Here is a 13,071-nt window from a genome sequence, read left to right on the forward strand (position 1 = left end):
ATTACTGCAATATCCATTTGTCCTGTCCATCCTCATGATCATGGAGCACTATATTTGGTTTTTGTACTAATTCTACGTTGGTCTACTTTACAAGAACATGGTGTTGACACGACATGCTGTCCACCACCTTGAGCGATGGAGATGTTATTATGGTCCCACTGTTTGGTGTACCTAGTGTACTACCAAAATGATAGCATGGAATATTATTACGACATTTCAGTGTCTTGGCTACACTGATTAATAATTCAAGGAAAAGAGCTTCAGATTGTCTCACTTGGTGTTGTGCTTCTGTAGAAAGATATGGACTTTCAGTGCAGCTGCGTGCAACCTAAAGTGCTACAACCATGACGCAATCCTTCCCATTCCCTTCCTAATTCTTGTAAAATGAAAAAGACATATACAGTGCGTGTGCACTTCATTTCATTTGTTAACAAGATCAGTTGTCCTGAAAATACTAAAGACTTCTATAGTGCATGTGCACTTTATTTCACCCCTTGATATGTTTATTTGTTGTAGAAAAATATTAGAGAGTTTTACAGTGCGTGTGCACTTTATGCCATTTGTACTCATTACGTATACATTTTTTTTTGTGATTCCCAGATATGTTCTGTATTACAGTGCATGTACACTTTCGTCATTTTGTTAACATGATTTGTACTCATTGCATATACATTTTGTGATTTGCTGATATGTTCTGTACTACAGTGCGTGTGCATTTTTGCCATTTCTTAATATGTTTTGTACTCATTGTGTATACATTTTGTCTTTACTTAGTATGTTCTGAACTTCAGTGTGTGTGCACTTTTGTCATTTGTCAATATGATTTGTACTCATTAGGTTTATTTGTTGTAAAAATATTAGAGAGTTTTACAGTGTGTGTGCACTTTATGCCATTTGTACTCATTACGTATACATTTTGTGATTCCCATATATGTTTTGTACTACAGTGCGTGTGCACTTTCGTCATTTTATTAACATGGTTTGTATTCATTGTATATACATTTTGTGATTTGATGATATATTTTGTACTACAGTGCGTGTGCACTTTCGTCATTTTGTTAACATGATTTGTATTCATTGTATATACATTTTGTGATTTGATGATACATTTTGCACTACAGTGCGTGTGCACTTTCGTCATTTTGTTAACATGATTTGTATTCATTGCTTATACATTTTGTGATTTGCTGATATGTTCTGAACTACAGTGCGTGTGCACTTTTGTCATTTCTCAATATGATTTGTACTCGTTGCCTATGCATTTGTGATTTCCTGAAATGTTCACTACTACAGTGCGTATGCACTTTTGCCATTTGTTAATACGTTTTGTACTCATTGTATATACATTTTGTCTTTGCTTGATATCTTCTGTAGTCAGTGCGTGTGCACTATATTTTATTTCATGTTCTGCACTTATATATCTGTAAATATTCTGTGATTGTAAAGTTAATTAATTAAGAAAAATTTGTTGCTCATGGCAAGTCCAATTGACTCACCATCGCTGCCAAATTTTTGCCCCCCCCCCTCCCCAGTGGAGGGTTATGTAAGGTGTATGCTTCGTCGGCGATGGGCGAGGGATGTCAGAATCTCTGACCAGAGAGTAGTTTATTGTTAGTTGTTGCTTGTGGCTAATCTGCGCTTGTCTGCGCGAGTCGGCAGCAGTAGTCAGTCGGATACGGTAGTAGGGAGTCGGCATGCGTCGGCTGTGTGCTCTGCTCGCGACTCTGGTCAGGGCTCTGGAGGATGAGTATTGTTGTAGAAGGTAAAGAAGCAGCCTTGCGCATGTTTAATAATGTATGTTAATTGTAATTTAATTTGTTCAGAAAAAATGCCCCAATAATAATTTTTTTATAAAGTAAATCTTTTAAAGAAAAGTAATCATTTCAATTTAAAGAATTTTTCCACTCTTTTGAAGAAAAAGCATTCATTTCTATTTAAAGAATTTTTGCTATTCATTCCTTCCAAGAATTATATATATATATATATATATATATATATATATATATATATACGCCAGCATTGCACTAAGCTGTGTCGATAAATAAGAGCAGATATAGTTGCAGTTTATTGAGGTAAGAATTTTGCTTTTGTTATTCAGAATACAGGGCCGAAGGTCAGTGCTGCTGTTCTATAAAATTTACCAGATATTATTATTTCTGTTAGGAGGTTACATTTCGTTCATGGTTCATTATTTAATTAATATTATTGTGTGGTTTTTGGTCAATTTTCATTCCTTAATTAGTGTAGGGAGGTTACAATTTTAATTGCACTTCGTACTCAATGTAAGTGCGTTAGGCCGTAGGAGCAGTTGGTAAATGTCAATCCAAGACAACAGTGACAAGTTTGTCGTTTCGGAAAGTATATTCCTTTCGAAACGTCAGCGTGTACAACGGGTAGAGAAAATTTACTACTGCTGTGGTCATGGTTATTATCTACGACAATGCTATATACAAATTATCCAGTTATTATGTGCTTTAAACAAATGAAACGGTGTTTGTAATAAAATAATACGAAAAGGGATCTCTTATTCATGATTAATGCCCTTTTGCCTATGATAGTTGAAAGTTTCTTTTATTTTAAAATTTTCCACAAATAGTACGTTTTAACGCAAAATCTGTTTGCCATATCAGAAGCCAAATAAAAATCCTTTCTAACGATACCTCATTCATCCCTGTACGATTACTATGTCTTGAGAAAAGAAAGGAATGTTGACTTGAAAAATAATATATTTGATGACCATTGCAGTTACTAAAACAAGTTGGTGTAGGAACAGTACTGGATTTGAGAGATGAACTGTTATGACCGATTGGAAGTGGGAAACAATGAAAAGTACTTTTCATACAAGTATAATACTTTTACCTTATGCGTAATACTATTTAAATTTCTATTGAAAAATACAGTCGAATGGGATTTCAAGGGCTTGTCCATGCATTTTCAAGAGACTAGACTTTTCTATTACAATGACCGGGAGGCAAAAAAATTAAGAACGTAAACGCGCAGATAACGTAACTTGTTAACATCTTTTTGATTCTTTGCCGACACTTGAGAGAGCCTTAAACTTCTACGTTTTAGACGGTTGTCTAGTTCGCCTGCAAGCTAGAACCAACCTTGATTCCAGATGACTTTGTGCTACTGAAAAAGCATTATCAGCAACTTACATTTAACATCAAAAGCAAGAGCAGAACTTTCAAATTAACAAATGGTAAATGACGTTGATGACTGTTTCATAAAGAAGGCCAGAATATTATTCTGTACAAATTGCTGGGTGACATAAAAAGTATCATCTTTTGGATTACGAATGAGTGGCAAAATACACGAAAAAGCCGCGAAGGTGTGTAGGATAAAAATGTCAAAGCGAAGAACAAACAGTGGGTAGTTACAGAAAGCGAAAGTTATACGCATGTTTACGTAACCAGTTTCTATATGACGTTCATTGTACAGTATTACGTTTGAAACCTGGTGTATGAAATTCTCAGAATGCAGCTTTTATGTTAGAAAAAGACATTGTTCTTACGCCAGAGAATACGTAGCGAAAGAAGCCAAGGAACCGCGTCGGCTTGTTTCTCCCCTCATGAAGGTTTCGTTAGTACTGGAGTTTGTAATTTAGCTCTGGTTCTAATATAAAGGCCGTTTATGAGTTTAAATTTTTATCCTAAATGACCGTTCTAAGGAAACAAAGCCGACTAATCGTGAAAGCTTAACTTTCATGCCCAGCAGTATTTATTGTTATGCCCACTCTAGACCGAAAACATTTCAGTGAACAAAGCCGGAATTGTATGAACAAAATAACTCGATGAAAAGCAATTGCTGACAGTACAGCGATGCAGATGCTGAACATTTGGTAGCCGCTAATACAAGCGAAATAACATTGCACTGAATTTTGTAAAACAGTAGAAATATATGAAATCTAAAGAACAAAATACACTCCTGGAAATGGAAAAAAGAACACATTGACACCGGTGTGTCAGACCCACCATACTTGCTCCGGACACTGCGAGAGGGCTGTACAAGCAATGATCACACGCACGGCACAGCGGACACACCAGGAACCGCGGTGTTGGCCGTCGAATGGCGCTAGCTGCGCAGCATTTGTGCACCGCCGCCGTCAGTGTCAGCCAGTTTGCCGTGGCATACGGAGATCCATCGCAGTCTTTAACACTGGTAGCATGCCGCGACAGCGTGGACGTGAACCGTATGTGCAGTTGACGGACTTTGAGCGAGGGCGTATAGTGGGCATGCGGGAGGCCGGGTGGACGTACCGCCGAATTGCTCAACACATGGGGCGTGAGGTCTCCACAGTACATCGATGTTGTCGCCAGTGGTCGGCGGAAGGTGCACGTGCCCGTCGACCTGGGACCGGACCGCAGCGACGCACGGATGCACGCCAAGACCGTAGGATCCTACGCAGTGCCGTAGGGGACCGCACCGCCACTTCCCAGCAAATTAGGGACACTGTTGCTCCTGGGGTATCGGCGAGGACCATTCGCAACCGTCTCCATGAAGCTGGGCTACGGTCCCGCACACCGTTAGGCCGTCTTCCGCTCACGCCCCAACATCGTGCAGCCCGCCTCCAGTGGTGTCGCGACAGGCGTGAATGGAGGGACGAATGGAGACGTGTCGTCTTCAGCGATGAGAGTCGCTTCTGCCTTGGTGCCAATGATGGTCGTATGCGTGTTTGGCGCCGTGCAGGTGAGCGCCACAATCAGGACTGCATACGACCGAGGCACACAGGGCCAACACCCGGCATCAAGGTGTGGGGAGCGATCTCCTACACTGGCCGTACACCACTGGTGACCGTCGAGGGGACACTGAATAGTGCACGGTACATCCAAACCGTTATCGAACCCATCGTTCTACCATTCCTAGACCGGCAAGGGAACTTGCTGTTCCAACAGGACAATGCACGTCCGCATGTATCCCGTGCCACCCAACGTGCTCTAGAAGGTGTAAGTCAACTACCCTGGCCAGCAAGATCTCCGGATCTGTCCCCCATTGAGCATGTTCGGGACTGGATGAAGCGTCGTCTCACGCGGTCTGCACGTCCAGCACGAACGCTGGTCCAACTGAGGCGCCAGGTGGAAATGGCATGGCAAGCCGTTCCACAGGACTACATCCAGCATCTCTACGATCGTCTCCATGGGAGAATAGCAGCCTGCATTGCTGCGAAAGGTGGATATACACTGTACTAGTGCCGACATTGTGCATGCTCTGCTGCCTGTGTCTATGTGCCTGTGGTTCTGTCAGTGTGATCATGTGATGTATCTGACCCCAGGAATGTGTCAATAAAGTTTCCCCTTCCTGGGACAATGAATTCACGGTGTTCTTATTTCAATTTCCAGGAGTGTATATTACAACTAGCAGTTAATCGCGGCTGCGCTCGAGTATCAGTAGTATTGTTATAATGAGTAATGGTGAGTAAGTAAGCTACTAATTTATAAATATCTGAATATATGGCGTCTTAGGATGCATTGTAATTTCTTATTATATTTTCAAAAAAAGTGGACAAATGGGAGTAGAATTTGCACCCTGAGGGTTCCGTACAATCCCAGTTACGTATACAGATTAGTTCGTCTATAGGATTTCATGAGTGAGTTGGCGAGTATCCAAATATGTAGCGTAAATGGCATTGACTTAGCAAGTAAACTTTTTACACCATCATGGGACCGTAGACCTTAGTATTTGACATAAATTTCAACTTGATATCTTTACTCATTCCTCAGAAAAAATGACCTTAGAAGAAGGAGAACGAAGTGATCGATCCCATTAGGGTTCCGATTTGCACGGAACACAAGAAATGCCTCGATTCATGGAGTGTTTAGCGGTTCTTAGGCTCAGCTGCTAATGAAAACGGGTTTTTGTCACGACAGCAACATACACCAGCCGTTTATTCCTTCCATTTCAAAGCGTTGCAATGTCTATATTTTGATCGAGTCTCCATGGGATATCGGTGACTAACGCGGACAATTAACGGACAGTAATCAAATACAAACTCACTGCAAGCCGCCCAAGTTCCAGACGTAAAAGCACGACGTCTCTCTGTTTGCCGCACAGCATTTAAATGACGCCACCGCTGTGGGTCTTCAAGGGGTTCAGAAGTTATAAGAGACGCGTGACGCTCAGCGTCTGAGATGCGACGGGCTTTTGGCTGCTCTTCTGTCTCTCTAACTCATAAGGCCGGATGGAGTTCTGCATCTAAATTCTGGAGGATCTGAGATTGCTTTGAGTTTTGTTGGGATGGAGTACCTTTCGCAGCTTGTGCTCTCTTAGAACTGTGCTCTAAATCAGGCTTACGTTTAAGAGGCACATCGTAAAATAAATAAAATAAATAATTTGCGTCTTACGGCTTTCCCGACGTAATAGTTTCAAATACGACTCTCGGGCTTTCCGTCGGATTTTATTATTGTATCTCCGCGATATTTCGCCATAAATACTCCAGTGCGTCAAATCGTGTGTGCTCTCAACGACGAATTTATAGCGCGTCAGGGGGTGTAGCAATCTTACTTTCGCATTTATAATGTTAGTATGGTAGTTAAATAAGAAAGGTGTGCGGAGGTGAATAAGTGCCCTAGGAGCAACTTTAGCTCGGCGTACAACATGATTTCTTACGAATTTATATAATTCACCAGCTGGTTGCGGGGAAGTTTAATGCTGTTAGTGAGGCACTGATTTTCTGAGTTCCAATAGCGACAATTTTGAAATAAATGTAAACCACATTCGTCATGTTACCCCGTACATTATGCTCTAACGGTCTTAGCACTACAACAGATGGTGAATGCGTATTACATTTGCGTATCTTACGAACCACATAATAGGTACTTAGTTTGTTTACTGTTATCCAATCGTGGTTCAAATGGCTCTGAGCACTATGGGACTTAACGTCTTAGGTCATCAGCCCCCTAGAATTTCGAACTACTTAAACCTAACTAACTTAAGGACATCACATACATCCATGCCCGAGGCAGGATTCGAACCTGTGACCGTAGTTGTCCCGCGGTTCCGGACTGAAGCGCCTAGAACCGTACGGCCACCGCGGCCGGCATCCAATCGTGGAATTTCGTTTATCTGAGCTCTCAATGCGCAGTGACGATAGTGATCGAGTTGATAGTGCGGTGATTAAAAGTGCTGAATGTTGAGGAAAACTATCCGAGATCGATAACAGGTGACTGATTGAAATTTCTGTGGTGCAGTGTACTTGATCCGGTCCAGTCACCGTTTATGGGCCGGTTGAGATGCTTGTCTATAAGCTACGACATTTACACTATGTCATACTTCATTGAATCTACATTTACATGTATAAACCATAATCACCTTACCCAGTGTGGCAGGTGATACTTTAGGCACCTTATAACTCCACCGTCTCATCGATAATTAGTGGGAGGAAGAAGCTACATTTGTTATTTTTTTAAATCCAACAATATTCAGCGAAAGTAGCCAGAACGTTGAAAGCTGCATTTCGGGATCCATCACGTTACCCACCAGAACTACCTGCGGATGTTGAAGACTAATTTAGTTCTTCCCACAAAGCGACTACTGCAGCCAGTCAGCACTGGTCAATGGAAGCGAGCACAAACAGCTTCTAATGTTCAGCCTCAGTAGACGAAAGCACCTATCACTATCCGGGCTCCATACCAACAGTACCTGTCAAAGGTCACTTGTCAGTGTGTCAGTCATCCACGAGTCCCTCACACCATTTCATTAACGCAGCTCCTTGAAAGAACCTCACTGAGGCCGTGTATTATCATGTAGGGAGACACGTACTGCTTATCCCATCATCATGAGGTCAGTAAATAGAATCTTGTTTTCCCCTTTCCCTTTTTCTAAAGCAGGGCCTTTCCCTACTCGGAGTCACTTCTCAATAACGCATTACGACTCTGGCCGTCGGTTGGTTAGTTAATTTGGAGGAGGAGACCCAACAGCGAGGTCATTGGTCGCAGTGGATTAGGGTAGGATGGGGAAGTAAGTTGGCCGTGCCCTTTCAAAGAAAACACCCTGGCATTTAACTGAACCCTGGGGTTAGGGGGTGAGGGTTGGGGGGGGGGGGGGGGTGAGGAACGTTGACCGACTCCCATAGCTTCCTTCGTATCACGACGCCATTTAACGAAACGCCCAACGAAGTGACAATCACAGGCGTGGTCAAACAACGCTCCGCGAGCGCGAGCATTGCGGCAGCGTTCCTGCATAGTGCCTTGAGCTCAGCGGTGAGCGGTGCTGAAGGGTGAGGAGGAAGAGGAAAAGGCTGCAACCGGACGCCGCTAGAGCAGAGCCGTCGGCTTGTCACAGTTTGCTAACAGTATAAATTGTGTTAAATTAGATTTATGTTCTGAATTAGGCATACTACGGCGTCTATAAACTTGTTCAAAAAAAGAAAATGTTGAGAAGCCATATTATTCAGTGCTGAAAGATAACCAATATGCTTTTTGTATAGTCTGAAGTCCATGCAATGTGGTTAGTATGCCAACACATTATTGTATTGGTGGATTTAGAAAACATCGTTCCTGTGAAACACAACCAGCTCTTTACTCACAGGAAGTGCTCAGTGCTATTGACAAGGGATTCCAGATCGATTCCGTATTTATAGATTTCCGGAAGTCTTTTGACACTGTACGACCGAAGCGGCTCGTCGTGAAATTGGGTGCTTATGAAATATCGTCTCAGTTATGTGACTGGATTTGTGATTTCCTGTCAGAGAGGTCACAGTTCGTAGTAATTCACGGAAAGTCATCGAGTAAAACAGAAGTGATTTCTGGCGTTCCCCAAGGTAGCGTTATAGGCCCTTTGCTGTTCGTTATCTATATAAACGATTTGGGAGACAATCTGAGCAACTGTCTTCGGTTGTTTGCAGATGACGCTGTCGTTTATCGGCTAATAAAGTCATCAGAAGATCAAAACAAACTGCAAAACGATTTAGAAAAATATCTGAATGGTTCGAAAAGTGGCAGTTGACCCTAGATAACGAAAAGTGTGAGGTTATCCATATGAGTGCTAAGAGGAATTCCTTCGGTTACACGATTTATCAGTCTAATCTAAAATCCGTAAATTCAACTAAATACCTAGGTATTACAATTATGAACAACTGAAAATGGAAGGAACACACAGAAAATGTTGTGGGGAAGGCTAACCAAAGACTGCGTTTTATTGGCAGGACACTTAGAAAATGTAACAGACCTACTAAAGAGACTACCTACACTACGCTTCCCCGTCCTCTATTAGAATACTTCTGTACGGTGTGAGATCCTTACCAGATAGGACAGAGTAAATCGAAAAAGTTCGAAGAAGGTCAGCACGTTTTGTGTTATGGCGAAATATGGGAGAGAGTGTCACAGAAATGATACAGGATTTAGGCTGGACTTTATTAAAAGAAAGGCGTTTTCCGTTGCGACGGAATCTTCTCACGAAATTCCAATCACCAACTTTCTCCTCCGTATGCGAAAATATTTTGTTGGCACCGACCTACATAGGGAGGCACGATCATCACACTAAAATAAGGGAAATCAGAGCTCGTACGGAAAGATATAGGTGTTCATTCTTTCCGCGTGGTATACGAGACTGGAATAATAGAGAATCGTTCAAATGGCTTTGAGCACTATGGGACTTAACTTCTGTGGTCATCAGTGCCCTAGAACTTAGAACTACGTAAACCTAACTAACCTAAGGACATCACAGACATCCATGTCCGATGCAGGATTCGAACCTGCGACCGTAGCGTCCTCGCGGTTCCAGACTGTAGTGCCTAGAACCGCTCGGCCACCCTGGCCGGCTAACAGAGAACTGTGAAAGTTGTTCGATGAACCCTCTGCCAGGCACGTAAATGTGATTTGCAGAGTATCCATGTAGATGTACATGTTCATGTAGATGAATCTTTTAATGAAAGGGAAGAATCATTTGGTAACAGGTATCGCAGGCAAGACTGATGCTATAAACAAACATTAATCCTATGGAAAAATCGGCATCATGTTCATGACATGGAAGATTTCCCAAAACTGAAGACAACCATTTTTCGTCCAGATATGACTGATTATGTTTCAATAATCTAAACATTTTATCATGAGTTCTCAGAGAGATTCTAAGACTTTGCATTATGAAGATTAATTAAAATCAATTTTTCGGATCTTTCCACATTTTGACTGCTGATATACCTAGTCATTACCTCAAACTTGAGCTGACAGATATACCGTATGGTATCTGGGTCAGTGACCTGCTTGTCGAATCCGGGAATTTACAAAACACAAAATGTTACACCAAGAGCAATGTACTCGATTGCGCAGACAAGCAGCTAAAGTTATTTCGACCTTCCGTTCAATGTATATCTGCGAACGTTTTCTTTCGGTTATGAAATTGTCTAACTCCCGCCAACGTACAGGTTACAGGATTTTGAGCTGTATGGCTCCCTGTGTTTGACAGTATCACGAACCATAGTTCCAAGGTATATTACATGTTCTAAAATCGAAATGCCAATAAATCTATAAGCATCACAACTTAATGTCAAGTGCCTGTATGTAAACCGTTTTGTATTTCTGCTCACTGTATTTGCTGTGTCGTCCGAACAGGGCACAGCCAGGACAAAACCACCACAGGCGCAAAGATGCGAGCTGGTGCCAGTGCCATAGAGACTCGGCACTTGCGCGACATCCACCGGCGCCACGGGCGGCGCTGAGAAAGAAGATATCGACTTCGCCTCGGCCAGTTGCCTGCCAAGTACAATCCACCAATGACCGGACGACAGAAGCCTAGTCGAAAGACAGATAAGATCTCGCTAACTTAGTTATAGATCGTCGTTCAGGGCTGACTTAGACAGGGAACGTCGTTTAGTGAACATTTGGAAGTGAACAGACAGTTATTGTTAATTGCATCTGCTATGTTCTGTGAAGTTTACCTACGATTATTTGCACATAGCCATAGAGGGCCTTTTTTGTGTTATATTACAAGCAATGTTGCAGACTTCATTATTCAGCAACTCACAAAGATAAACAAACTATCTTAACACTTTTGTGTGACTTAGTTATTAATTTGCTGGAGTGTTGTAGAACCTTCGTTCTCCTATCCGGCTACTTGACCCTGTGGCATAGCTGTGTAATAGTGGCACTGAGAAATTGTCTTGGCGGTGTACTGCACCAGAAGCTGTTTCACGAACTCACATACACGGTCTATCGTAACAACAGTGGTAACTCGGCGCCCGCAGCAGTAGCGACGAGGTCTTTACAAAACTGGCGATGAGGATTTACTAAAGTATTAGCAGTGTCTAATGGGCTTACTGAATTAAGTGATACAGCTGCGGCTGTGGCAGAAAAATAAAAAATTGAAAATAAATATTTGTCCTGCTTATAAAAGTATGCTACAGTATTCGCTTCTTAGCCGTAGTAGCATTGTGTTGCAAACACAACTTCCTAAGTTTCCCACACGTGCGACCTTCTGCATGTAGCCGTATCACTCACACACCTGCTCGGAATAGCGAGATGGTACGGGCAGCCGGAGCGCCGAGTAGACTCGGCTGCACTCGCAGAGCGCGAACTCACTCTGGTAGCGCATACCTTGGCCAGGCAGCAGTTGCAAAGAGGCTGCAAACCTTTTGAATAGCCACAGACAAGACCCGATAGAAACATTGCAAACGTCAAAACAAGACGAATCATTCCGGACCGAGGCAACGATGATTAATGAAGGGAGGGTTGGGGGCGGTACAATCCGGCCTTCCATTGTCCTGCGTACGGCTCGAAACAAACATTCTGCGGAAAATCTGTTCTCTGTAACATCATACAGACACTACTTTTACAATCAGTTTTCTCACTATCGTTTAACTTTGAAAATAAAGTAGTGTTAGAGAATAATTTTACTTACTTTAGTACGTATTTTGTTTACTTCTGTGCATATCACCTGAAAAGTTCCGGTGTAACATCAGTGGTACGTGTAAAACCGTTTGGGAACCGCTGAATTAATGAGAAAAGCGAATTGTGCTCAAGAAATGACAAATGAATTGAAAAAGGTGATATGAGTTAGTAGCTTCCTTGGCTGTAAGTTTATAGTACTAAGTCTTTGCCACACAGTGGCTTGTCGATACAGATTCTTTTCTTTATACACTGCCTTATGTGTAATACTTGTTTCTGATGCAGACAATGCAAAGAAGAAATGAACCACCGACCTCTTCGCGATATGACAATACGCGTAAATCCATGTAACATAAAAATCTTGATTTCATGTGGTACATACAGACAGTAATAAACATGTATGTTTTATGAAGAAAAGAACGTCTACTTTCAATATTTCGCTTTTTATTTCCTATACATGTTTTGCAGAGAAAGCTCTATCACAAATTGAAACTTGAAAACCCAGATGATGGAGTTCCTAAACTATACACCTACAGGCTACTCCTAAATGGTTCAAATGACTCTGAGCGCTATGCGACTTAACTTCTGAGGTCATCAGTCCCCTAGTACTTAGAACTACTTAAACCTAACTAACCTAAGGACATCACACACATCCATGCCCGAGGTAGGATTCGAACCTGCGACCGTAGTGGTCGCACGGTTCCAGACTGTAGCACGTAGAACCGCTCGGCCAATTCGGCCGGCGGCTACTCCTACATATGGATTTTATGCAGATCTCAATGTCCTCACAAACCACGTGCAGTATCTTCATAGTCTCTCGCTCGCTATGAGCGAACTGTTGGTTCTACAGGAAAAAATCTACAGGAAGTTTTTGTAGGAAATTTCATGTAGTTAAATTTTTTACTGGGACACGTTTTTGCTGGAGGCCAAGGCTTTCGAGTTATTCAAGAAGAACGCCTTTTAAGCTCATTTTTGACCTTGAATAATTTGAAAACTATGACCTTTAACGAAAACGAATCCCAGTACAGAATCTAGTTACATTAAATTTCATACAAAAGTCATTTTTTTCTAAAGGACTACCATTTTGCACATAGCGAGAGAGAGAATATGAAAATTTGTGCGTGGTGTTTTAAGGTGTCGAGGGTTGCACAAAACCCGTAGGTAAGGGCAGCTGAATCTGTTGCATTTTCTTACGTGCCAGGAGACACCATTTCGATGTTATGAACAGCTGTCCACCGAATATCTTAAGTAT

The sequence above is a fragment of the Schistocerca serialis genome, chromosome 1 (genome assembly GCF_023864345.2).
Source record: "Schistocerca serialis cubense isolate TAMUIC-IGC-003099 chromosome 1, iqSchSeri2.2, whole genome shotgun sequence".
NCBI lineage: Eukaryota > Metazoa > Arthropoda > Insecta > Orthoptera > Acrididae > Schistocerca > Schistocerca serialis.